This window comes from Heterodontus francisci, chromosome 1 (assembly GCF_036365525.1).
Source record: "Heterodontus francisci isolate sHetFra1 chromosome 1, sHetFra1.hap1, whole genome shotgun sequence".
NCBI lineage: Eukaryota > Metazoa > Chordata > Chondrichthyes > Heterodontiformes > Heterodontidae > Heterodontus > Heterodontus francisci.
The window spans coordinates 226,827,829-226,855,094 of NC_090371.1; positions in this window are offsets into that span (position 1 = coordinate 226,827,829).

Below are 27,266 nucleotides of genomic sequence, written 5' to 3' on the forward strand. Positions count from 1 at the left end.
AGTAGCCAGGGTGGACTGCCCACCCCAATGACATGGAGGGGCCGCCTTTGAACAGGCGCTGACGCCATTTCTAAAGGGCCTCGAGCCCAACATTTCTGTTTAAATATTTGAAGATATATTGATATTTAAAAATGAAATAAATTGATTCTGATCCTCTCCCACTCCCACAACAACCACAGAATTAATCACCTGTCCTCTCCCCCCCACCATAACACTTACCTTGTGCACCTGATCTGCCCCGCAAAGTTCATAAACTTTACACTTTACCCCTTCCCATCATCCCCTACACCAATGATACGACTTTGACCCTGCTCCCCCATAATGCATTGACAAACCTCTCTGCTCCCCCTCCCCACCAGTATTCCACCTCCGATCCCCGGATAGGGATCCAGAGGCGCAGGAGTGTTGGCCGGCACCAATATCACACCGGGATGGACGTTGGGAGTGAGAAGGTAATTTATTCGTTCATTTAAATTAATTAACCTAGTTAAATTTGGCTCCTGTCGCCGAGCGGTGCAGGGGCAGCCGCGAGGATCCACCGCCGCCAGCAATATGGGGCCAGGCCTTCTGACGTCGAGGCCTGTGGCGAGCCTCTGCTGGAGGCATTTTCCGGCTCCCCCACCACGACCCCCGATGTTGGGGGTCTGTAAAATTCTCCCCAATATCTACAGCACAGAAACATATCATTTAACCCAACAGGTCTATGTAACAGAAACTTTGAATTATGTGCTGCCTTTAACGTCATAAAATATTGCAAGATGCTTCACAGGAGTGTTATAAAACAAATTTTGACACTGAGCCACATAAATGGTCTATGGTTAAATGAACAAAAGCTTTGTCAAAGAGGTAGGTTTTAAGTAGCATCTTAAAGGAGGAAAGCAAGGTAGAGAGGTGCAGAGGTTGAGGGAGGGAATTCCAGAGCTTGAGGCTTTTACAGCTGAAGGCACGGCCACAAATGCTGGAGCGATTAATATCGAGGATGCTCAAGAAGTCAGAAATAGAGCAGTGCGGATATCTTGGAGGTTTGTGGGGCTGCAGGAGATTACAGAGATGCAGGGTGTGGGGATTGGTAATGAGGCTATGAAGGGATGTGAAAACAAGGATGATAATTTTAAAATTGAGGTGTTACTGAACTGGGAGCCAATGTAGATCAGCAAGCACAAGGATGAGGGTGAAAGGGACTTAGGATAAGGGCAGTAGAGTTTTAAATTACCTCAGGTTTAGGAAGGATAGATTTTGGCAGTGTGACCAGGTTGTATTGACAGGTAGGGCAGAGTTTGGTTGATGTTATGGAGGTGGAAATAAGCAGTCTTGGTGACAGCGTGATATGTGATTGGAAGCTCATCGTAGGGTCAAATATGACAACAAGGTTGTAAACAGGACGCTGGTGTTTATGCTCCACAAGGACTTCCTCTTATTTACTTCATCTCACCTATCAACATATCTTACTATTCCTTTCTTCTTCATCTCCCCTTAAATGCAACTATGCTACTTGCTCAACTGCTCCACGTGGTAGCAACTTCCAGATTCTAACCACTCTGAGTAACAACGTTCCTCCTGAATTCATTATTGAATTTATTCAGGATTATCTTAAATTTATAGACCCTAGTTATGGAATCCCTCACAAGTGGAAACATATTATCCACATCTGCCCCATCAAATCTCTTCATAATTTTGAAGACCGTCATCAAGTCACCGTTCAGCCTTCTCTTTTCTGGAGAAAAGCACCCCAGTTACTTCAGGATTTCCTGATAGCTTTAACTTCTCAGTTCTGGTATCACCCTTGTAAATAATTGCTGCACATTCTTCAATGCCGCTGTATCCTTTTGATCAATGGAGACCAGAACTAAGCACAGAAATCTAAAACTGGAATTTTACAGGCCCCCACCGAGGCAGGATCAGAGGCGGGGGTGGGGGGGGGGGGTGGTGGGCACGGAGAATCCTGGAGGGTGACAAGGGAGGCAGGGGGGCGGAGGGTCCATCGCCTCCCCGTCGCCCGGTGATCTTCCCGGGGCCGACGATGGCCTTCCCGCCCAGAGGCAAATTGAGGCTTTTAAGTGGCCTATTAAGAGCCAATTAAGGACCTCTTCCCGTCGTCATTGGGATAGTACCCTGCGGGCTTGTGGCAGTTTGTGGCCCATGGAGGACCCCCACCAGGAACCAATTCACCTCCCCTCCCCCTGGACTGCAAGACAATCCCCCCGACACCCCTCTCCTCATTTCCCTCTTCTCTGGGGTTGCAGCGCTGGGCCTGGGTCCACGGCCTCTGCAGTCCTGACAGTGCCCACCGCTCCCGGTAGCACTGCTGATACTGCTGAGCTACCAGTCCTCTGACTGGCCAGCAGGTCTTGGAGGCGGGATCCCCATCCCGTTAAGTTTTAAAAGTATCCCCCGCCTTTTCAGCCCAGCACTGGGAGCCCCATCTCCAGCACAAAATCCAGCCCTAAGTGTGGGCTGACCAAGGTCCTATGAAAGTTTAAGATAACTTCTCTGCTTTTGAAATTTCTTCCTCCAGATATGAACCCCATTGCTTTGTTTATTTATTATGGCAGGCATATCTGATTCTGCTTCTTTTGAACTTTCAGAAACTTTTAATTCATACTTACAAAGTCATTACTGGCATTACATTCATTACTTTTTCCTACATTGATACATCCACAATATCTGCAATCTAAAGCACATATGGCCACTTTCTTTAAGTTCCACTGTCTATTTCCCCCTTTGTGTCTACAGGTAAGTTGAATTGTTTTTTTTAATTTCTAACTCAATGCAAGTAGATTTATTCAGTTTTCCCAGAATAACTGGCAACTAGCTTCATGCTTCTAGACTTGCAAATGGAAAACAATCAGCCAGACTTTCCACTGTCAATAACTCTCCTTTTCAGTGATAATGCTGAAATGGACAGATGTGTGGATATTGAATAAGAACAACCATGTTCCAGTTTATAAACCACCTGTCACACTCTTTAGGCTGACACAAGAAGAATAGCCAATGTGAAGATCAATGGCACCTTCAAAGAAGGAAGGGAGATGGAGGAGAAAATTGAGAAAATAAACAAAACAAAACACACAGACAAGCCTTGAAATTCTACTGCATTCATGTAAAAATATTTTTTATTCACTTTGAATTTGGAAGAGAATACTACAGTTAGAAATATTTTCCAATGCAGATCAATGGAGATTTCAAGGAAATACAGCTTAAGAATGAAAACCTCAGTTCTAACAGTTGATGCAAATTTCTGCAATTTCATGAAATTGCTAACATAGTAGAAACTGTGAAAATATCTGAACTGTAAAAATATTGATCAGAAGTGAATGGTTTAGATCCATTAAAAAAACTACAATTGACTTTTGCAGTTTTATAATAGATTCATATATTGGATCTTCAAAACTAAACAAAGACAAAAATAATTAATGGGAATTTCAGATTTTCACTTTTGACTCAAACTCACTTTTTAGAAGCAACAGGTTAATCACAACAACTCATCCATGAAAATTAAATATTACTAAATATTAAAGCATGAACACTGGGCACTATTAGTATAAGGCCCATTTAACATATGGCATGATTCACTCAAAACACCCACAAGTTTCCATGTTGAAAACTGACACCAACAGCCTGTCATACTGTGGACATAGAAGATGGGATACCATGTACAGAAACGACCCCCTGACAAAAAAGTAGGCGGCACAGTGGCGCAGTGGTTAGCACTGCAACCTCACAGCTCCAGAGACCAGGGTTCAATTCTGGGTACTGCCTGTGCGGAGTTTGCAAGTTTTCCCTGTGACCGCGTGGGTTTTCGCCGGGTGCTCCGGTTTCCTCCCACTGCCAAAGACTTGCAGGTGATAGGTAAATTGGCCATTGTAAATTGCCCCTAGTGTAGGTAGGTGGTAGGAAATATGAGATTACTGTCGGGTTAGTATAAATGGGTGGTTGTTGCTCGCACCGACTTGGTGGGCCGAAGGGCCTGTTTCAGTGCTGTATCTCTAAATAAAATAAAAAATAAATAAAAGAACAACTTATTTCTTCTTCCATCCCCCATACTTTCAATTAACCTATCTGCCTTCTGTCTCTTTCTGTCCGAGTATCTTCTTCCATTTCCCTTAGCTTCACTCTGCTGTCCCAACATGTGTTGACCCTGAACTTTGACTTTGACTACCAACCCCACGTAATGGTTGGTACTGTGGAATTGATTGATTAGTCTTAATAAAAGACGCTGACTCACTTTGCTGTATTGGTGGATTCTGTGATACTGGCAAACTTTTAGTTTCTTTGTGACTTGCACTTTCTTTCTGGCTTTCACTTGGGAATTGCAGGAACTTGGACTATGGGAGGTTTCTCATGCTCTCCCTTTGTCAGATTTCCTCTTTCAAGCAAATGATCCACATGACACTGACAGAGTCTCTCTCCAATTCTCAATAGATATGTAAATGCACCTAGTTTTTATACAATAACTTCAAACACATACTCCTCATCACCTTGATGATTTTTCCCCATGACCTTCTGACAAGTACTGAACTCTCTACATTTCATGCCTCGAGTATCCTGACTCGTCTTCACTTTGTCTTGTTTATTCCTTATTTTGCTATTGACATCAGGCTTAAGCAAACTAAATCTTGTCCTAGGAGCGTGTTTAAAAAACAACTCATAAGGTGAGAAACCTATTGTAGACTGTGGGGTTATTCTGTAAGTGAACAGAAAATTGTCTAGCCTGTGTCAAAGAGAAACATGGGCATTACTGCCGAGCTTGGCACAGAGCAAATACTTCTACAAAGACCTCTTCACAATTTGTACACTTCTTTCTCCAGCACCATTCAATGCTGGGTGATACGGTGATATGAGAGCGTGCTTGATTCTGTTCTTACTCAGAAATATTTCAAATCCTTCTGACCTCAACTGTGGACCATTATCTGACAGCAACACTTCTGACAGCCCATAAATTGGAAACCAGCTTCCCAAAATCCACAAACAGGACTGTCCTGGCAGACCCATTGTTTCAGACTGTTCCTGCCCCACTGAACTTATTTCTTCCGGTCTTGACTCTATCTTTTCTCCCCTAGTCCAGTTTCTTCCCACCTACATCCGTGACTCTTCTGACGCCCTATGTCATTTTGACAATTTCCAATTTCCTGGCCCCAACCGCCTCCTCTTCACTATGGATGTCCAATCTCTCTGCACCTCCATCCTCCACCAGGATGGTTTAAGGGCTCTCTGCTTCTTCCTTGAGCAGAGGCCCAACCAGTCCCCATCCACCGCCACCCGTCTCCACCTGGCTGAACTTGTTCTCACATTGAACAACATCTCCTTCAACTCCACTCACTTCCTGCAAGTAAAAGGTGTTGCTATGGGTACCCGCATGGGCTATAGTTATGCCTGTCTTTTTGTGGGATATGTCGAACATTCCTTGTTCCAGTCCTACTCAGGCCCCCTCCCCCAACTCTTTTTCCGGTACATTGGTGACTGTATTGGTGCTGTTTCCAGCTCCTGCCCCGAACTGGAAAACTTTATCAACTTTGTTTCTAATTTCCACCCTTCTCTTACCTTTACATGGTCCATCTCTGACACTTCTCTCCCATTCCTCAACTCCTCTGCCTCCATTTCCAGGGATAGGCTGTCTACTAATGTTCATTATAAGCCCGCTGATTCCCACAGCTACCTTGACTACACCTCTTCACACCCTGCCTCCTGTAAGTACTCAATTCTATTCTCCCAGTTTCTCCGTCTCCGACGCATCTGCTGTGCTGATGCTACCTTCCATGACAGTGCTTCTGATATGTCTTCCTTTATCCTCAACCGAGGATTCCCCCCCCACTGTGGTTGACAGGGCCCTCAACCGTGTCCAGCTCATTTCCCGCACCTCTACCCTCACCCTTTCTCCTCCCTCCCAGACCCGTGACAGGGTTCCCCTTGTCCTCACTTTCCACCCCATCAGCCTCCATATCCAAAAGATCATCCTCCGCCATTTCCGCCACCTCCAGCGTGATGCCACTCCCAAATGTATCTTCCCCTCCCTTCCCCTGTCAGCATTCCGAAGGGATCGTTCCCTCCGCAACACCCTCGTCCACTCCTCCATTACCCCCACCACCTAGTCCCCTTCCCATGACACCTTCCCCTGCAATCGCAGGAGGTGCCCATTTACCTCCTCTCTCCTCACTATCCAAGGCCCCAAATACTCCTTTCATGTGAAGCAGCGATTTACTTGTACTTCTTTCAATGTAGTATATTGTATTCACTGCTCACAATGTGGTCTCCTCTGCATTGCGGAGATCAGACGCAGACTGGGTGACCACTTTGCGGAACACCTCCGTTCAGTCTAAAAGCATGACTCCAAGCTTCCGGTTGCTGGCCATTTCAACACACCCCCCTGCTCTCATGCTCACATCTCTGCTGCAGTGTTCCAGTGAACATCAACGCCAGCTCGAGGAACAGCATCTCATTTACCGATTAGGCACGCTACAGCCTGCCGGACTGAACATTGAGTTCAATCATTTCAGAGCATGATGGGCCCCCCATTTTACTTTTATTTTTAGTTATTTTTTCTTTTTTGTCTTTATTTTGTTTTAGTTTGTTCAGTTTGTTTCTACTGTGCCTACCCACTGTTTTTTTTTCATATTGTGCTGGTGGCTGTTCAGTTTTCAGTCCATTAACACCCTCTCTGTACTAATGCTTTGTCTTTCAGCACACAATTAACATATTGTTTGCCTTTGCTCCATGACCTGCTGGTCATCTATTCTGTGACCTTGTCCTCTCAACACCTCTTTTGTGATCGCTTGCCCCACCCCACTTTACTTGCTTAAAATCTTTTACATTTCTTACATCTGCCAGTTCTGAAGAAGGGTCACTGACCTGAAACGTTAACTCTGCTTCTCTCTCCACAGATGCTGCCAGACCTGCAGAGTATTTTCAGCATTTCTTTTTTTTATTTCAGATTTCCAGCATCCGCTGCTTTTATTCTCAAAACTTCAATACTTTTGGCACTTGTGGTATTGGACATAAACTCAACATTTATTCACTTGCTATAGCTATCAACAAAACAAAATACTCTTTCCTCATCCAGGGCAATCTTCATGCACCCACCACACCCCCAGCCCAGCCAGAAGTCCCGACATCGAGGCCTCGATAATATCCAGCCCCTTGTGTTTGAAGATAGAATGAAAGGAACCTTGGCTGGATCATTTCTCATTCTGCGACACACTTCAAATCTTTTCACCAACACAAATGCAAAAGATTTCCTTGCCCATGTTTGACCTGATGCCATGAGACCTCTTGGGATGTGGAGTCAGTATTGAGAATTTGCAGGAACGCCCCCCCCCCCCACTAAATCTATACCACTGTACTGCCACCTCTGGTGGGTCTATTCTGCCAATGGAAAAGACCATACCCAGGGATGGGGATGAAAGCACAAAGTACTAAAGAGAATAGAATCACCTGGATAGACAGCTGTCTGGGGACTGAAAGCAGACAGCAGGGCTAAATGAATATTTTTGGATGGACAGATACTGTTGTATACTTTGGATGAGAAAAGAATAGCAGCCAAACGTGCATTTTCGGTTGACTCCTCCCATGTACCTATCCCTTCTCCTCTGCCTCATCAATGACCTTCCCTGCATTTATAAGGTCAGAAGTGGGGATGTTCGCTGATGATTGTGTGATGTTCAGTACCATTCGCGACTTCTCAGATACTGAAGCAGTCCATGTTCATATGCAGCAAGACCTGGACAACATTCAGGCTTGGGCTGATAAGTGCCAAGAAACATTTGTGCCACACAAGTGCCAGGCAATGACCATCTCCAACAGGACAAAATCTAACCATCTCCCTGTGACATTCAACACATTACCATCACTAAATCACCAACGATCAACATCCAGGGGGTCACCATTGACCAGAAACTGAACTGGACTAGCCAATAAATACTATGGATACAAAAGCAGGTCAGAGGCTGGGAATTCTGCAGTGAGTAAGCAACATCCTGACTGCCCAAAGCCTGTCCACCATCCACAAGGCACAAGTCAGGACAGTGATGGAATACTCTCCACTTGCCTGGATGAGTGCAGCTCCAACAACACTCATGGAGCTCGACACCATCCAGGACAAAGTAGCCTACTTGACTGGCACCCCATCCACTACCTTCAATATTCACTCCCGCCACAATGATGCACAGTTGTAGCAGTGCATAACATACACAAAATGCACTACAGCAACTCATTATGCCTCCTTTGACAGCACCTTTCAAACCCGTGAACTCTTCCACCTAGAAGGATAAGGGCAGCAGGCACATGGGCCACCACCACAAGTTCCCCTCCAAGTCACACACCATCCTGCCTTGGAAATATATTGCTGTTCCTTCACTGTCGCTGGATCAAAATCCTGGAACTCCCTCCATCACAGCACTATGGGTGCACCTACACCAGATTAACTGCAGCAGTTCAAGAAGGCAGCTCACCACCACCTTCTCAAGTGCCATTAGTGATGGGCAATAAATGCTGGCCTTGTCAGCGACCCCCCACATCCCAAGAAACAAAAGAAAATCTTCAAGATGCAAATTATAAGACTGTAGTGTATTGAACTGACTGAGCTAGTGTACAGAAATGGCTGAACATCTTGTATATTGCATCCTGCCTCTCTGCTGCCCTTTCTGTTGGGGAGGTGTAAATAAAAGTTCCACAATGGCAACGTACAGTAAGTTTCATGTTAGACTTACTCAGTGAATACGCAACAGAAAGATGATGACTAGATGGAATTGACATTTTTTTTGACATTCATTTGAGAGATGATAGTCTGAAGAGCATTGTGACGCACTTTTGAAACTCCCAAAGTCGATTTTGAGTATGTTTGGGCGATTTGAAAGATTGCTCTGAGTATATCTGCAGCATGGTATATAACTAAAAAAAATTTGCACTAAAGACATATTTTGGGACAATGGGAAAATTCAACTCTAACAGAGAGGACTAGTGTAATTATGAACAAAGGTTAGACATTTTGCTGCAAACTAATCAATTAAGGAATGAGGAAAATGTGAATGTTTTCCTCAACATGATGAGGCAAAATAGGAAATAGGAAGGGAAAGAAGTCACTGGTAGGAGCAGTAGTTTATAGGAACCTGAACAGTAGCTACCCTGTAGATAGAGTATAAATCAAGAAATAATGGGTAATACTGCAGTAATGGTGGGCAATTTTAATCTTCATATAGATTGTATAAATCAAATTGGTAAAGGTAGCCTTGTGGACGAGTTCGTAGAGTGTATTTGGGACAGTTTCTTCGAACAATAAGTTGTGGAACCAACCAGGGAACAGGCGATTTTGGAGTTGGTAGTGTGCAATATGACAGGATTAATGAATGTAAGGGATAGTAAGGGATCCTCTCAGGAAGAGTGATCATAACATGATGGAATTTCACATTTGGTTTGAAGGTAGAAGCTTGGGTCTGAAACTAGTATCTTCAACATAAATGAAAGTAATTACAAAGGTATTAAGACTGAGTTGGCAAAAGTCAACTGGGAAAATAGGGTAAAAGTAAGATGGTAGATAAACACTGGCAGACATTTAAGGAGACATTTCATGACTCAACAAAAATATATTCCATTGAGAAACAAAGAGTACAGGAAGGATGAACCATCTGTGGCCTTCTAAGGAAATTAAGGATGGTATCAAATTGAAAGAAAAGGTGGAGAATTTTGTGAAGATTAGTGATAGGCCAAAAGATGGGGAAAATTTTAGAAAGCAGCAAAAGATGACGGAATAAATTATAAAGAGGAAGAAATTAGAGTATGAGAATAAACTATCAAGAAACATTAAAACCAACAGTAACAGTTTCTACAAGAATATAAAAAGGAAGAGAGTAGCTAAAATAAACATTGGACCCTGAGAGGATGTGACTGGGGAATTAATAATGGGAAACAAGGAAATGGCAGACTATGAACAAATGTTTTGTATCTATCTTAACAATAGAAGACACAAAAAGCATCCCAATAATAGTAGAAAATGAAGGGGGAAAAAGGACAGGAACTCAAAACCATCTCTATCACTAGAGAAAAAGTACTCTGAAAATTAATGGGACTAAAGGCTGACAAGTCCCCTGGACCTGATGGCCTTTAACCTAGGATCTTAAAAGAACTGGCTGCAGAGATGGTGGTTGCATTGGTTGTCTTCTTTCAAAGTCCCTAAATTCTGGAAAGGTCCTAATGAATTGGAAAACCACAAATGTAACACTCCTATTCAAGAAAGGAAGGAGACAGAAGGCAGGGAACTATAGACCTGTTAGCCTAACAACTGTCATTGGGAAAATGCTGGAATCCATCATTAGGGAAGTAACAGCAGGACACTTAGTAAATCATAATATGATCAGGCAGAGTCAACATGGTTTTATGAAAGGGAAATTGTGTTTGACAAATTTATGAGAGTTCTTTGAGGATGTAAGGAGTAGTGGGAATAAAGGGGAATGAGAAGAGAGTGTATTTGAACTTGCAAAAGGCATTTGATGAGGTGCCACATAAATTGTTACTACTCAAGATAGCTCATGGTGTTGAGGCAATATATTAGCATGGTTAGAGATTGGCTAACTAACAGGAAACTTAGGATAAATAGGCCATTTTCAGGTTGGCAAACTGTAACTAGCAGGGTGGCACAGGGAGCAATGCTGAGTCTCAACTATTTACAATCTATATTAATGACTTGGATGAAGGGACAGAGTGTATTTTAACCAAATTTGCTGAGATACAAAGATAAATTATAAAGCAAGTTACGAGGACACAGACTGCAAAGGGATATAGATAGGTTAGGTGAGTGGGCAAACGTTAGACAGTGAGGCCTGGATTTTATGACAGGCGGACGTAAAAGTCAGTGGTGAACCTGCATCCGCCCAGCCCGGGGATCCTACCCACATTTTACAGGCCCCCGGGTTTTCAATGTTCAGAGGCGGGACCTCCACCCGCTTGAGGGAGGAAGTCCCGCCTCATTGAGCTGCTGGCCAATCATCGGGCTGGCAGCTCTTAGTCCCAGCAGCGCCACCAGGAGCAGTGGCCACTGCTGGGACTGCAGCCCAGCTGAGGACATGGAGCTGGGACCGAGGTAAGTTTGATTTTCCTCACCGGGAAAATCGGTAGCGGCCCATCGAGGCAAGGGTGGTTATTTGGGGGGGATGCGGGGTGTCTTAGGTCCTGGGGGTGGTTGGGAAATGGGGGCGGCTCTCAATCGCGCAGGACCCCCCACCACCGCCCCCGCCCCACTCCGTGCGCCGGAAGGCTGCCAGGTATCACTGGCCGGCCTTTCACGTCTACTGGATGCCCACGTGCCAAGGGTAAAATACCCGTGGAGGCGGGTGAAGGCCGTTAAGTGGCCCCTTAAGGACCTCAATTGGCCTGGGGCGGGTGGCCCGTTTCTTTCCAAACCCCCCCGCCCCCCAGCCCCTCACCCCCCCCCTGCGGCCCACGTAAAGTGGGGCAGAGGCAGGTGCGGGCCAGGAAGGCCTCCTGGAGCCTCCCGCTCCATTTTACACCACCCCCTTCCCCGCCACCATCCGGCTCACTGGGGTGGCGTAAAATTCCGGCCAGAGTAAATTGTTGGAAAATATGAGGTAATCTACTTTCGTAGAAAGAAGACAAAAGTGAAATATTATTTAAATGGACAGACTACCAAATGCTGTGGCACAAAGGCATCTAGGTGCCCTTGTACATAAATCACAAAAAGATAGCATGCAGGTACGGCAAGAAATTAGGAAGGCAAATGGAACGTTGGCCTTTATTGCATGGGGGGGAGTATAAAAGTAGGGAAGTCTTGCAACAACTGTACAGGGTGCTGGTGAGGCCACACCTAGAGTATTGTGTACAGTTTTGGTCTCCTTATTTAAATAGTGGTATCCTTGCATTGGAGGCAGTTCAGAGAAGGTTCACTAATTTAATTCCTGGATTGAAGGGGTTGTCTTATGAGAAAAAGTTGCGCAGGTTGCACATATACTCAATGGAGTTCAGAAGAATGAGAGGTGATCTTATTGAAATATATCAGATACTTGGGGGCTTAACAGGGTCGACGCTGAAAGGATGTTTCCCTTCATGGGGAAATCTAGAACTCGGGGGCACTGTTTCAGAATGAGGGATCTCCCATTTAAGATGAAGATGCGGAGGAATTTCTTCTCTCAGAGGGTCGTTAGTCTTTGGAATTCCCTTCTCCGGAGAGCAGGGAGGCTGTGTCATTGAATATATTTCAGTCTGTGTTAGACAGATTTTTGATCTACAAGCGAGTGAAGGGTTATTGGGGGAGGCAGGAAAGTAGATTTCAGGCCATAATCAGATCAGCCATGACCTTATGGAATGGCAGAGTAGGTTCGAAGGGCCGAATAGCCTATTCCTGCTCCTATTTCTTATATTCTTATGTTCTAGGGAAATGATAGGATATTTTCAATAGAAGAGGAAGGAGGAAATTGGAAGACATTCTTGCTTAATCGAGGCTTATTATAACATTGAATCATTTACATAACAAGTGATGATTATGACTGAGTTAATGAGGTAATTTCAAAGAAAACTGAATGAATTCAGAATAGAGTATAGAATAATATAGGTAAAGGGCTGGGAAATCAGTAGATAGCTGGAGTGCAAAACTAGCAGGATTGGTCAAATGGCTTCTTTCTGTCGAAACAAATTCTATGATTCTATTAACTCTGAAAGATCAATACTTGGAGATAATTCCACTCGAACTTCTCAACATTTACCATACTCTATTCCACCAGCGAAAGACTTTAGTTATTCATGAAATCTCAATTACCAGGTCTTGAGAACTTGCAGAACTGCCTCAGTATTTTACTATTGCCGTTATGTAGCCACAACTATTGCCAATTACAATGTAATTACAAAAACATTTGTGGATCAATCGGTTCCTCTGGTTGTCCTGGAAGGATGCCAATTCGATTCCTGTTCAGTCTGTTCTTCCATTTTTTCCATCCTGTCCCTGTGTTTGCCTTTGGATTCTTACTTGTTGCATCGAACGCAGCCCTCTGTTCACTGTCAACAGCATGATCAGGGATGGAGGAACATTTGCCTTTCTTGTCAACAATTTTCAGTAACTGTGTAGCACCATTTCTCTTGTCTTCTGCGAGTCTTGACAGAAGTTCTTTAAATACTGTGGGAGAGGAATTGAATTAGCCAAAGAAGTTTTTTGATCATTCATCATTTCTATGGCTGGAATTTTACACTACCCCTCCCAAACGAGTGGGCTGGTGGCGGGGAGGGGGAAGTGTAAAATTGAGGTGGAGGCAGTTCCCAATCCCCTCCCGCCCCTGTTGCAAATTTATGTGGGGCAGCGGTGGCGAGAAACGGCCCACCCGCCCCAGGCCAATCAAGACCCTTAAGTGGCGAATTAACTGGCACTTAAGGGCTTCCCTCCGTCGCTGCGGGTATTTTTCCCTTGGCTGGCGGGTGGCTGAGGGCTGAGGCCTCAAAAAGCCCGCCTGGTCAAACTAGGCGGCCTTCTTGTGGGCTGGTGGAGGGGCCCTCCTGATTGGGCACCCTGTACCCAATGGAGGGCCGCCCTCAAAACCCCAAACACCCCCAACGCACAACACCCCCCCACCCCCCCCAACCAATCCCTTTTGCCTTGCCGGGGCCTGATGGATCGTCCCCGGTGAGGTCCTAAAAACTTACCTTTGTTCCGGGGCCATTCTTTATTTTCCTGCCGATGGCTGGGAGTAATCCCAGCAGTGGCCACTGCTCCCGTTGGGGCTGCTGGGACTAAGAGCTGCCAGCTCACTGATTGGTGATGGAAGTCCCGCCCAAGACCAATTAAGCGCCTGAGGAGTGCAAAATTCCGGTCTGGCTCCCCAGGCCTGGTGGAGGTGGGCTAACCACCGACTGCGGCCGGTGGACGGGGTCCCCTGCCCAAAATAAAATTCTGGTCTTTGACTCAATGACCAGAGGCTTCTGCTACAACAGAGACTTCAGGGAAAACAAATTCTGTAAAATGTTGTACTCAGCACTTCAGAATGTACTCTGGGTAGGGGATTCAATGTTCATCACCAAAAGTGGCTCGGTAGCACCACTACTGACTGAGCTGGCTGAGTCCTAATGGCCATAGCTACTAGACTGGGTCTGCAGCAGGTGGTGAGGGCGCCAACAAGAGGGAAAGACCTACTTGACCTCATCCTCACCAATCTACCTGTCACAGATGTATTGGTTGGAGTGCCCACCACACAGTCTTTGTGGAGACGAAGCCCCGTCTTCACATTGAGGATACCCTCCATTGTGTTGTGCGGCAATCCCACCAAGTTAGATGGGATAGATTTTGAACAGGTCTAGCAACTCAAAACTGGGCATCTAGACGATGCTGTGGGCCATCAGCAGCAGCAGAATTGTATTCAAGCACAATCTGTAACTCATGACCCAGCATATCCCCCCATTCTACCATTACCATCAAGCCAGGGGACCAACCCTGGTTCAATGAAGAATGCAGAGGGCATGCCCGGAGAAGCACCAGGCATACATAAAAATAAGGTGTCAACCTGGTGAAGCTACAACACAGGACAACTTGCATGCCAAACTGCAGAAGCAGCATGCGATAGACAGAGCTAAGCGATTCCACAAACAACGGATCAGATCTAAGCTCTGCAGTCCTACCACATGAATGGTGGTGGACAATTAAACAACAGGAGTAGGAGACTCCATAAATATCCCCATCCTCAACGATGGGGGAGTCGTGCACATCAGTGAAAAAGACAAGACTGAAACATCCGCAACCATCTTCAGCTAGAACTGCCGCATGGATGATCCATCTCGGCCTCTTCCTGAGGTCCCCAGCATCACAGATGCCAGTCTTCAGCCAATTTGATTCACTCCATGAGATATCAAGAAACGGCTTAAAACATTAGGTACTGCAAAGGTTATGGGCCTGACAACATTCAGGTAATAGACTTGTCCTCAGAAATGGCCGCCCCCCCCAGCCAAGCTGTTCCAGTACAGTTGCAACACTGACATCTACCTGACAATGTGGAAATTTGTCCAGGTATATTCTGTGACAAAAAGTAGGACAAATCCAACATGGCCAATTACCGCCCCATCAATCTGCTCTTGATCATCAGTAAAGTGATGGCAGGCGTCGTCGACAGTGCTATGAAATGGCACTTACTCAACAATAACCTGCTCACTGATGCTCACTTTAGGTTCCTCCAGGGCCATTCAGCTCCTGACCTCATTACAGCCTTGGTTAAAACATGGACAAAACAGCTGAACTCTGGAGGTGAGGTGAGAGTGACTGCCCTTGACATCAAGAGCCCCAGAAAAACCGGAGTCAATGGGAATCAGGGAAAATTCTCAGCTGGCTGGTTGTACCTAGCACAAAGGAAGATGGTTGTGGTTGTTGGAGGTCAGTCATCTCAGTCCAGGGACATCGGTGCAGGAGTTCCTCAGGGTAGTATCCTAGGCCCAACCATCTTCAGCTACATCATAGAGTCAGAGAGTCGTACAGCATAGAAACAGGCCCTTCGGCCCACCGCGTCTATGCCGACCATAATGCATATCTATACTAATCCCACCTGCCTGCATCAATTCCATGTCCCTCTGTGCCTTGCTCATTCAAGTACCTGTCCAGATGCCTCTTAAATGTCGCTACTGTTCCTGCCTCCACCACCTCCTCAGGCAGCTCATTCCAGATACCCACTGTTATTTGTGTGAAAAATTTACCCCTTTGATCCCCTTCAAACCTCCTCCCTCTCACCTTAAATCTATGCCCTCTAGTTTTAGTCATCCCTACCATGGGAAACAGACTGGCTATCTACCATAGCTATGCCTCTCATAATTTTATATACCTCTATCATGTCCCCTCTCAGCCTCCTTCGCTCCAGGGAAAACAGACCCAGCCTATCCAATCTCTCTTTATAACTCAAGCCCTCCAAACCAGGCAACATCCTTGTGAATCTTTTCTGCACCCTCTCTAGCTTAATCACACCTTTCCTGTAGTGCGGCGACCAGAACTGCACACAGTACTCCAAATGCGGCCTAACCAACGTTATGTACAACTGTAACATGTCGTCCCAACTCTTGTACTCAATGATCAATGAATTTCCCTCCATCATAAGGTCAGAAGTGGGGATGTTTGCTGATGATTGCACAATGTTCAGCACCATTTGCAGCCCATATACATATGCAGCAAGACCTGGATAACATTCAGGCTTGAGCTGATAGTGGCAAGTTACATTCACACCACACAACTGCCAGGAAATGACCATCTCCAACAAGAGAGATTCCAACCATCTCCCCTTGACATTCAACGACATTTCCATCACTGAATCCCCCACTATCAACATTCTGGGGGTTACCATTGACCAGAAGCTGAACTGGACCCCCCAGTCATATAAGTACAGTGGCTACACGAGCAGGTCAGAGGCTGGGAATTCTGTGGTGAGTAACTCATCTCCTGACTCCCCAAAGCCTGTCCACCATCTACAAGGCACAAGTCAGGAGTATGATAGAATACTTTCCACTTGCTTGGATGGGTGCAGCTCCAACAACACTCAAGAAGCTCGACACCATCCAGGACAAAGCAGCCCAGTGGTAGCAATGTGTACCATCTATCAGCTGCACTGCAGCAACCCACCAAGACTCCTTCAAAAGCACTTCCAAACCTGCGACCTCTACTACCTAGAAGGACAAGGGCAGTAAATGCATGGGAACACCACCACCTGCAAGTTCACTAAGGCACATACTATCCTGACTTGGAACTATATCGCCATTCCTTCACTGTCGCTGGGTCAAAATGTTGGAACACCATTCTTAACAGCACCACATGGACTGCAGCAGTTCAATAAGGCCGCGCACCACAACCTTCTCAAGGGCAGTTAGGGATGGGTAATAAATGCTGGCCTAGCCAGCGACACCTACATCCCATGAAATAATAACAAAAAAGTACAGTGACCTCATACAAGAAACATTGAAGTTATACAGCCAATATAATCATTAAACGACAAGTGCACTGCACGTCATGGGCACTCAAACCGGAAAGCTCTTAAAGATCAATTTAAGTTCAAAGGTCTGATGCAAAGCACATTATAACAATTGAATGGAACACCAAGTATGAGTTAGATGGTTTCACTCACTGCACTCAACAACTTCTTATGCATTGTTCTTCAATGATGAGTCTAATTTCCGAGATAATTAAGTTGTAACAAGATCTGGACAGGCTTGGACTGATAAGTAGCAAGTAACATTCGTGTCACATAAGTGTCAGTCAATGATCATCTCCAAAAAAAGAGAGTTGAACTACCTCCCTTTGACATTCACAGGCTTTTCCATCACTGAATCCCCCACCATCAACACCTTGGATCTCATCATTGACCAGAAACTTAACTGGCCCAGCCACGTATATACTGTGGCTACATCAGCAAAACAGAGGCTGAGTGTTCTGTGGCAAGTGACTCAACTCCTGGCTCAGCTCCATCTTAAACATTCACTCCCTCCACCACTGGCAGAATGTAGCTGCAGTGTGTACCACTTACAAGATGCATTGCAGCAACTCACCGTAGCTTCTTTGACAAAACCTCTAAAATGCGGAACCTCTACCACTCAGAAGGACAAGGGCACTGGATGTTTGAGAACACCAACACCTGCATGTTCCCCTCCAAGTGATGTAGCTTCCTGACTTGGAAATATATTGCCATTCTTTCATCGTCACTGGGTCAAAACCTGGAACTTCCTCGCTCACAGCACTGTGGGAGTATCTTCACCACACAGTCTGAAGCAGTTCAGGAAGGTAGCTCACCACCACCTTCTCAAGAGTAATTAGGTTTGGGCAATAAATACTGGTCTTTCCAGTGATATCCACATCCCTCTAATGTATTTAAAAATTAACCAAAAGGATGTGAATGAAGGGTAGTTCTGTGATGTAGACTGACTGGGAACTGAATCAAGATGGCCTAAATTCATTTTGTGTAGGCTCCTTAGTCAGCAGTAACAATGGAGTCTGTCAGTCCAGTGTGAATTTTAAACCATGTCTTAGATGGAGGTGGGCACTAGTATGTATTCGTAAAAAAGAGGAATAGGTGCATAAAAGAGTAAGAGTGTTGGATAATCATAGAGAAGGAAGTGGTCCCATATTAAATAGGAGCAAACTAAGAAGGACTATGAGCTACAAAGACAGGTTTAGAATGCATGCACGTAAATGAACAAAGTGTGGTGAATAAGATTGGTGAGCTACAAGCACAAAGAGACATCTGGGAATATGATGCAGTAGCAAAAACAGAAAGATGGCTTAAAAATGGTAAGGATTGGGGCAATTCATATTCACGGATACAAAGACCGGAATTTTTGTTACGGGGTTGGGAATCCAACGCCCGAAACACTTCTGGGTTCTGACCCTGCACTGTGTCAGCATCGGTGACACGACACTGTTTTCAAACTCAAATTAGTTAATTAGCCCTGGGCTGAGTCCGGCGCCCAATTAGAAAAGCCAGAAGTGTCCTGGAGGTGGGAACAGGTCATTGAGGGTAATTTTAAAAGACAAGTGGCAGACATGACTGGGCTTGCCATTTCTTTCAGTAATGCAGCACCAGGGAGTTCAGAAGGCCTGTGTTGGTATGGGTATGCGTCCCTGGGCAGAGCCTCGTTTCTCTAATGCCTCCCTGGAAGCACTGACTGATGCAGTCTCACAGAGAAGAGAGCTGTTCATACCAGCCTCAGGAAGGAGAAATATGCCCAGTGAGACCAAGAGGGCTTGGATGGAGGTGGCCATGGAGGCCAGCAGCCAGGGACCCATAAGAAGGACCTGGGCCCAGTGTAGAGAAAAGTTCAATCGTCTATTGCGGTCTGGTAAGGTGAGTGGTTACGCCACCGGTTCATTGGACACCAACTCCCTAAGCACCAGAAAGCAAGTGAGGTGACCTTACAGAATGACCATAGTTCTCCCTAACATTGTCATATCAAGTATACAGTCACATTACACAGTGACGCACTGCAGCCTCACAGCTCCAACGTCCTGGGTTCGGTTCTGGGTACTGCCTGTACGGAGTTTACAAGTTCTCCCTGTGAGCACGTGGGTTTCCGTCGGGTGTTCTGGTTTCCTCCCACAGCCAAAGACTTGCAGGTTGATAGGTAAATTGGCCATTGTAAATTGCCCCTAGTGTAGGTAGGTGGTTGGAGAATTGAGGGAAGGTAGGGAATATGGGATTAATGTAGGATTCGTATAAATGGGTGGTTGATGGTCGCCACAGACTCGGTGGGCCGAAGGGCCTGTTTCAGTGCTGTTTCTCTCTATGATCCTCTCCACATGCGCAATCTGGCACTGGTGCTCTGACATCTGATGGCACATCATGTGGGGCCTGTAGATGCACGGCAGACATAATGGCGATCTCCCTTTGGGGGCTACTGCTCATGACCTCGACGTGGATCGCACCTGCCTGTTCGTCTTGCCTCTAGCTCATACGGATCCTCATGTGCAGAGGATCACACAATGTCGGATGAGCCACACCTATTTCCATGTGTTAAATAAAGTTGAACCCTGCATGTATTCGAAGGTTCCTAACAGGGCACGGATTGGTGTTGACGGGTACATCAGCTGCTTTCCTGGATCAACTATGTGGCGTGCAATGGCATTGCCCATCTTGGCCAATACTCAGAGGAGAACAGCATGACCACATCAAGATCCTACCAGCTGAATCAATTGCCTCCACCATCCATATAACCTTAATGCTCCTGCCCTTTCTGGCACCCTCCCCAAACACAGGGTGCCGAGTGTGCCATTGCCCCCTCACAAACACAGAGCGTACACTGTTAACAGAGGGATGGTACATGGTACCTCCCGTCATGCCAACACAGCTTTCCCTCCAGTAATCCCAGACCCCCTCCCTTCCAGAATGCAGACTGAGACCCCTGCATATCCCCCTCCGTCCTCCCTTTAAGAATGCAGAGTTAGACCCCTGAATATCCCCCGCCCTCCCTTCCAGAATGCAGAGTTAGACCCCTACATATCCCCCCTCCCTCCTCCCTTTAATAATGCAATGTTAGCCCCCTGAATATCCCCCCTCCATCCTCCCTTTAAGAATGCAGAGTTGGTAATGCATGAGGTGGTAAGCATAACCACTGTTTAAAAGGAATAAACCTTTTTCTGGTCAAATAAGAGGAAGGGTGTGAGGGGAGCCTGAGACTCCCTCCTCAACTGGCCGTAACAATAGGCTAGCAGAATGGGCAGACTAGTGACAGATGGAATTTAATACAGAGAAGTGTGAGGTGAGGCATTTTGGCAGAAGGCATAGGGATATGTGCATAGATCTTTGAAGGTAGCAGGACATATTGGGAGAGTAGCTCACAAAGCATATGGGATCTTGGGCTTCATAAATAAAAGTATTGAGTACAAAAGCAGGAAAGATATGATGAACTTACAAAAAGCTCTGGTTAGGCCACAACTAGCATATTGCATCCAGTTCAGGTCATCACACTTTAGGAATGATGTAAAGGTCCATGAGACAGTGTAGTGGAGATTCATCAGAATGGTTCCAGTGATGAAGGAATTTAGCGACAATATTAGGTTGTAGAAGCTGGGGTTGTTCTCCTTGGAGCAAAGGAGGTTGAGGGGAGATCTGATAGAAGTGTACAAGATAATGACAGGTTTAGATACGGTAGACAAAGAAAATCTGTTCCCATTAACTGATGATACAAGGATAAGAGGATACAGATATAAGGTTTTGGGCACGAGATACAAGGGGGGATGTGAGGAGGAAATTTTTTATGTAGCGAGTGGGTAATGACTGGGAACTCAATCAATGATTTCAAAAGGAAATTGGATAGGCACTTGAAGTAAAGAAACTTACAGGGTTATGGCGATAAAGTGGGGGACTGGGACTGACTAGACTAAACTACAGAGAGACAGCATGGGCTTGATAGGATAAATGGCCTCCTTCTGTGTCATAATGACTCAATGATACAATTATATTTGACATTAATACAGCATCCAGTCCAGATATTGATAGAAAATGATGGGAAAGACCCAGACCCTGGGCTGGATTTTGTGCTGGAGGTGGGGCTCCTGGCACTGGACCGAAAAGACAGTGGGAACCCCACCTCGGCCTTTTCGTGCCCCCTGGAGTGATCCTCCAGTCTTTTTAGATCAAAGTTTCAGGATGCGGGATCCACATCCCTTTAAAGATGGGACTGGGAGCGGAGGCCACTTCTGATACTGCAGAGGCCTCGGAACCAGGCCCAGTGCTGGAAACCTGTACAAGAGATAGGTGAGGTGGAGTCGCTGGGACCTGTCTGGAAGACCCCGGCGAGGAGGGCTGGGGTTGATTTCGCAGTCCAGAACAGGGGGGTCCAGGGGGTTGAATTGATTCCCAGTGGTGGTCCTCACTGGGACACACCCCCTCCCACCACCTTAAGCCCGCAGGGTGGTCGCCTTCTGTCACAAGGTGAGCTCCCCGTGTGTCGGAGGACCCCCCCGCCACTGGTAATATCTCAGCAGCGGCGGGAAGAGGCCTTTAATTGGCCCTAAATAGGACACTTAAGGGCCTCAATTGGCCTCTGGGTGGGAAGGCCATCGTTGGCCTATCCTACCTCCGGGAAGATTGCTCGGTGACGGGAAGGCGACGAGCCCCCCACCCCGCCCCCCCCCCCCCACCCCCACACCGAACCACCTGTCACGGAGCTCTGTGCCCCCCCACTGCCTCCGATCCGTCTCATGGGTCCACACAAAGTTGCTGAAATATCCTGAAGCCATTCCTTATCAATGCACTGCAAATACAGCAATTAAGTGCGACTGTGTGGAAGCTTTTAGGATGCACCAAAGACATTACTATGAACAGCTTTGATATCGGGGCACAACTGATGTATAGACTGTTGCTAAATAGAAGAAATATTGGACAAAAAATTTCAAAAGGGCCACATTCTGGAGCAACAGCTAAAGAAAGCAAGGGAACAGGTTATCCACTCAGCCACAGATGATGGACAGCTCAGAGAGACCAGGAAAAGAGGCAGAAAATAAACATTATTGTTTATTTGTTGTATCTGCAATGGCCCAGAATGTTACTTCACACCACAGCATAATTATTTCAGTTAACCAGATATCTTTGCTGGTTTTAAGTAATGCAGTTACTGTGGGAAAAAAAACTAATTAAAATAAATAGATGATGTAAATTGTATCTATGAAATCATAGCTGTACATAAAAACCTACCAAACAAGTTTGTTTTCACGGTGATAGACAAATGCGTGTTCGCCCTAAGAATTTCCAAGGCTTTAAGTAGCTGAATGTTCTCAAAGTTTTGTCCATTTACTTCTATTATCTGAAAAACAAGATAGCCTTTACTCTTGATTCACATCAAATGTGTAATTAATTGTCAAAACAATGTCATACAAGTGAACATTACCATTACTGCCTTCCATTTTTTCTTTTGGAACTGTTATTTATCAGCAAGAAAACCCCAAAAGCCAATAAATAATAATAAAAGCAAATTACTGCAGATGCTGGAAATCTGAAATAAAAACAAAAAATATTGGAAATACTCAGCATGTCTGGCAGCATCTGTGGAGAGAGAAAGAGAGTTAATGTTTCAGGTCAGTGACCCTTCATCAGAACTTGCCAAAAAACCCAAAAACCAAGAACGCAGAACCCAAAATAACTCTCACAGACCAGCAACATTAACTCTCTTTCTCTCTCCACAGATGCTGCCAGACATGCTGAGTATTCCCAGCACTTTCTGTTTTTATTGCAGATTTATTATTATTTATTTAGAGATACAGCACTTAAACAAATCCTTCAGCCCACCGAGTCTGTGCCAACCGGCAACCACCCATTTATACTAATCCTACATTAATCCCATATTACCTACCGCATCCCCACCATTCTCCTACCTACACTAGGAGCAATTTTACAATGGCCAATTTACCTATCAAGCTGCAAGTCTTTGGCTGTGGGAGGAAACCAGAGCACCCGGTGGAAACCCATGCAGTCACAAGGAGAACTTGCAAACTCTGCACAGGCAGTACCCAGAACTGAACCCAGGCCACTGGAGCTGTGAGGCTGTGGTGCTAACCACTGTGCCACTTTCTGATTCGTTATAGTCTGATTCATATTCCAATAATTCTGCTTCATCTATGAAATATTTCATGCTGCATTTGCAAAAGAGAGCGTTCCAGCCAACAAGGTCTGAGGAACTATTCAACAGTCAGCAGAAATGAGGGATGAAACTTTGTTACTTACATTCTGTGCAAACATATGTAGATACTTTTGATACTTTTGTTGGCATGTCATTATTTTTTTCTATAAAAATTACTTAAAACAAGACAAATCTGATGACCACATTTCAACCCAGTTTCTGTGGCTTTACTATCAGACTCTACGCTTTCAATAAAAATCCCAAAACCTTTCTCAGTTCCTCCCAAAATGATAATTGGCAAAGGGGTTTCTTGTGATGACTTCAGTAGTGTTATTACCCGTCACTTGGACTGAGCTGTGCAAGCTAAGTTCAGCTGTTTATGGTGCCCATCCATTTTCTACACAACACAAAAAATATACAATTTACAAACTGAAATTCAACTTAATTTTTGAAAGAAGTTTTTGAAGAGAGCAGATTTCAAAAATAATCAAGTGTATTAATTACCTTAAGTGAGATAACTCACCTCTTGTTCCAAATTGTTTTTAAATTCTTCCAGGAACATGGCCATGGCACAATTTCCTTCAAAATCGTTGAAATACTTGTATACCCACCGTAATACTACCTGTGTAACCTGGAAAGTATTCAGAGAAATTTAGTTTGCACCATTAAAGGCATTGTATGTTTGATGTTTGCAAAATTTGCTGACTTAACCAATTAAGAATGCGCAGATGGAGCTTGATAGCTTCAGTTACAGAAGAATTTACCCCATTAATTTATCTTTTGGAGTTTAGTGAAATCTTTTAGTTTGAGGTTAGGTATGAAGGAAGTTGCAGTTCAATTTAGAACAGAAGAAGCAGAACAATGAGATCATTTGTAACAGTGCATTCTTTCTTGGATAATGAGTATTATATAAACTTCACATTACAGGAATTAAAACTACAGATGGTCTATAAAGTTCTCAATCCACTTCAGTTTACTTGTGAAATGACTGTGTACTTCAATGTCCTATGATGTGTTGTCGACCCAGTAAAAACACATACAGTAAAAACATAGAAGAACTTAGTTGAAACAAAGGGCTAGTTCCACCTAATTACACAGTGTGTCGAGTAATAGGGGAGTTGGGTAGAAAGGGGCACAACAAAGATACTAGCAGACTCAGAGTCCTTGCATGTACCAGATAACAGTGTTGCTATGGGCATGAGATACGATTAGACTCACAGTAGACAGTGGGAAACTGCAAAGAAATGTACCAGCTTCTCACTGAGCCAAACATGGAATTATCATTATGTCATTATACCAGACCCCTATGAGTAAGAGGGGAGGGTCTTGGAAACAAGATTTAATCCCCTGACTGAAACTAGGGAAGGCATGAGAACCCTGGGGAAGAACATTCGAGAAGATACCCCTGAGCCAATGGTTCAGAGAACAGAAGAGCAACCGCAAGTCCGAGGCTGATTACCTCGTGCCTTGATGGGTAGTATACTGTGCAAGTAGTGAGAGCTTGCACTTTGATGAGTTTTGATACTATGCACGTTAGTGAGAGCTTGTACTTGATGATTTAGTGTGTGAATAAAATATTGATGTACCTTTCACCAATCAGCTTCTGTGGATTATTTAAGATTAAGTGCAGATTAGGCACAACATAACTGGTGCCTGAACAGAGACTTGGTTGTAGTGCTATTTCAAGTTATTTTGAATAGTCTCACCGAGTTCAAACTAATATAAAAAACAAAGTTACACGTTTGATGGATCGGATTGGTGAACGGTTGAGTAATTGAGAAGACAAAACAGGAGAACGATTGAGTAATTATGGCCCAGGCCAGACCACATTGGGATTTGGAACACTGAAAATATTTGCAGGGAAAGTGGTCCTTATGGATAGAGTTTGCAGTTAAGCAGTACACAGGTCAGGGGTCCGTTAGGGTACAGCATCGGAAGGATGCACATACCCACCAGGCCAAACGCGCACCTAAGTTAGTGAAAGCCACGGCTTGTATGAAGGAATTAGATGAAAAGGAAAGGGAGAATGAAAGATTGAAGCAGGAGTTGCAGAAGTTAGAAAAAGAAAAGAATGAGTGGCATGATAGGGCCCTGAAGGCAGAAACAGTTCGCGCAGCACAGGTGGTGCATTTAAGACAATTCCAGTCTCAGGCTGAAAAGGCTGAATACAGATGCAATAAGGCTGAGGGGGAAGCAGACAAGGCGAAGGAACAGCTCGCAAGAGCGGAACAGAAATTCTCTGACTTACAGACCGCATTGACGGTTCTGCACTGCTCACAGATGGAACGGGTGTCCCAGTCAGCAGATCATACCAAATGTCAGCAGGAGACAGGTAAACTACAGTCTCAACTCTCAGCACAAAGGGGTATAATATGCGCGTTTGCAGATTGGGAGATGATGACAATGACTACTTTAATCAGGCCAACTTGGCGGATAAGGCCAGTAAGTACCATGATGATGGTTACAGTCCTTGGGATGACCACTGCCAGAACCGCACGAGCCCCCAATCGAGCCTTCGGCCCCACCCTGGCCTTATCTATGGCCCATTAATAATTGGGGGGCCAGAGGGCTCAATGATTAAGTTTATGGCAGAGTGACATAAACATTCTATGTTTTATTGAAATTTCAAGTGAGTAAAAACAAGTTATTGTGTCTTTTGATTCAAATGTATGAATGTTGGAAGCTTCCACGAATGAAATGAATGTCCTTGGGATGTGCAGCTTGTGTTCTGTAGAACTGACAGTCGTTAACTCTTTGTTGTCTGGCATTAACATTGAAAGCACGAGTCTGTTACTTGTTCTATTCTTTTACACGTGTATATTTTGTGGGAACCTTGAGTCATGTTTTGGTTGTGAACTAGTTGAACCTGTGTGTTCCTTGGCATCGGGACAGGGAATTTGACACAGATCTTGGTTCTTTGAATTCATAACCCATTACAGGAATTAATGTTCTAAGTTGTTTGGAATTGAATGAGTGTGAAAAGTGATTGTTGAGTATATTCATTTCAATTTAAGATTGTGCACTCAGGAATTGAATATAAAGTTGAATTATATTTTAAGTTAAAGTTTTATTTTTATTTTAAAAGTTGGCTTTGCAACTGTGAAAAGGCAACGAATAATTTTCTAAGAGATAAGCTTCAGCCTTGATGGTCTGAAGATGTCTGGCAGAAATCCAATTTGAAATTTAAAACACTGCTTTAATTGGAGTTCCAGTTTAAAATCTATTCTTGTTTTCTTTGCATTTTAAATTAAAGACATGTTTTACTGACTGTTTTAAGTAGCAAATGTCAGGAATTGGATATTGGTTTAAAGGAGAGAAGGCTAAACAAAGGAGATATGGGAAAGTTTTTTCTGTCTGTTTAAAGTTTGTTTAAGAAGCTGGTGTTAAATCTTTTGTTTTAAGAATGTTAAATAACTTTTTCTTTAGTTTTTGGTTTTATTACAGTCATTTGAAAAGGCGCCTGAAGAAAGAGCAAGAAAAATGACGTAATTTACCTAATTTTAAAAAAAGCACATGCTATTCTGTTCTGTGTGTAGTTATTAAGTATTATAAGTTAATAAGTCTGAATTAAGTTTATACTATTAAAATTAACTGACTTGTTAAGTTGAGAAAACTGGAAGTTTCATTTGTGATCACAATGAACTTTCAGGTTTATTATGTCAAGTTTTGGGGGAGTCTAAGACAGAAGACTTGCTCATATAACATTGGCAGTTTTGATTTTTTAAATATTTATTGCTGTGAATTGGAACTTGGAATCATCTTTGTTGCATTAAAAAATCCCTGGATTAGAAACCTCTTATAAAAGATGCTACAAGTTTGGAAACAATTGGAGTTTAATCTAAAAAGCTGTCTTTCCTGATGGAGATGCTTTCCTTTGAAGCTGATAATGTTACGAATGATTTTGTTGTTTTCAAACCCTAAGGATACCAAAAGAATTGAAAAAAAATTTAAAATGGAGTGTAGTTCTTTTTGATCAGAAAAAAAGGTTATGTAAAGTGACATAGCTTAGAATGTTTTGCTCCGCCCCCTTGAAGAAGGGCAAAAAATTAATCCCGCTGCAACTGTTGTTTTTCCATTTAATGCACCACACAATTTTTGCATTGCTGAGAGTAAAATGTATATATATTGGGCATTATTAAATCTTACATTTCTAAATCAACAGATATAATTGGACAAATTAACCCCTTGGGCTCAGGGGCAGAGCCACA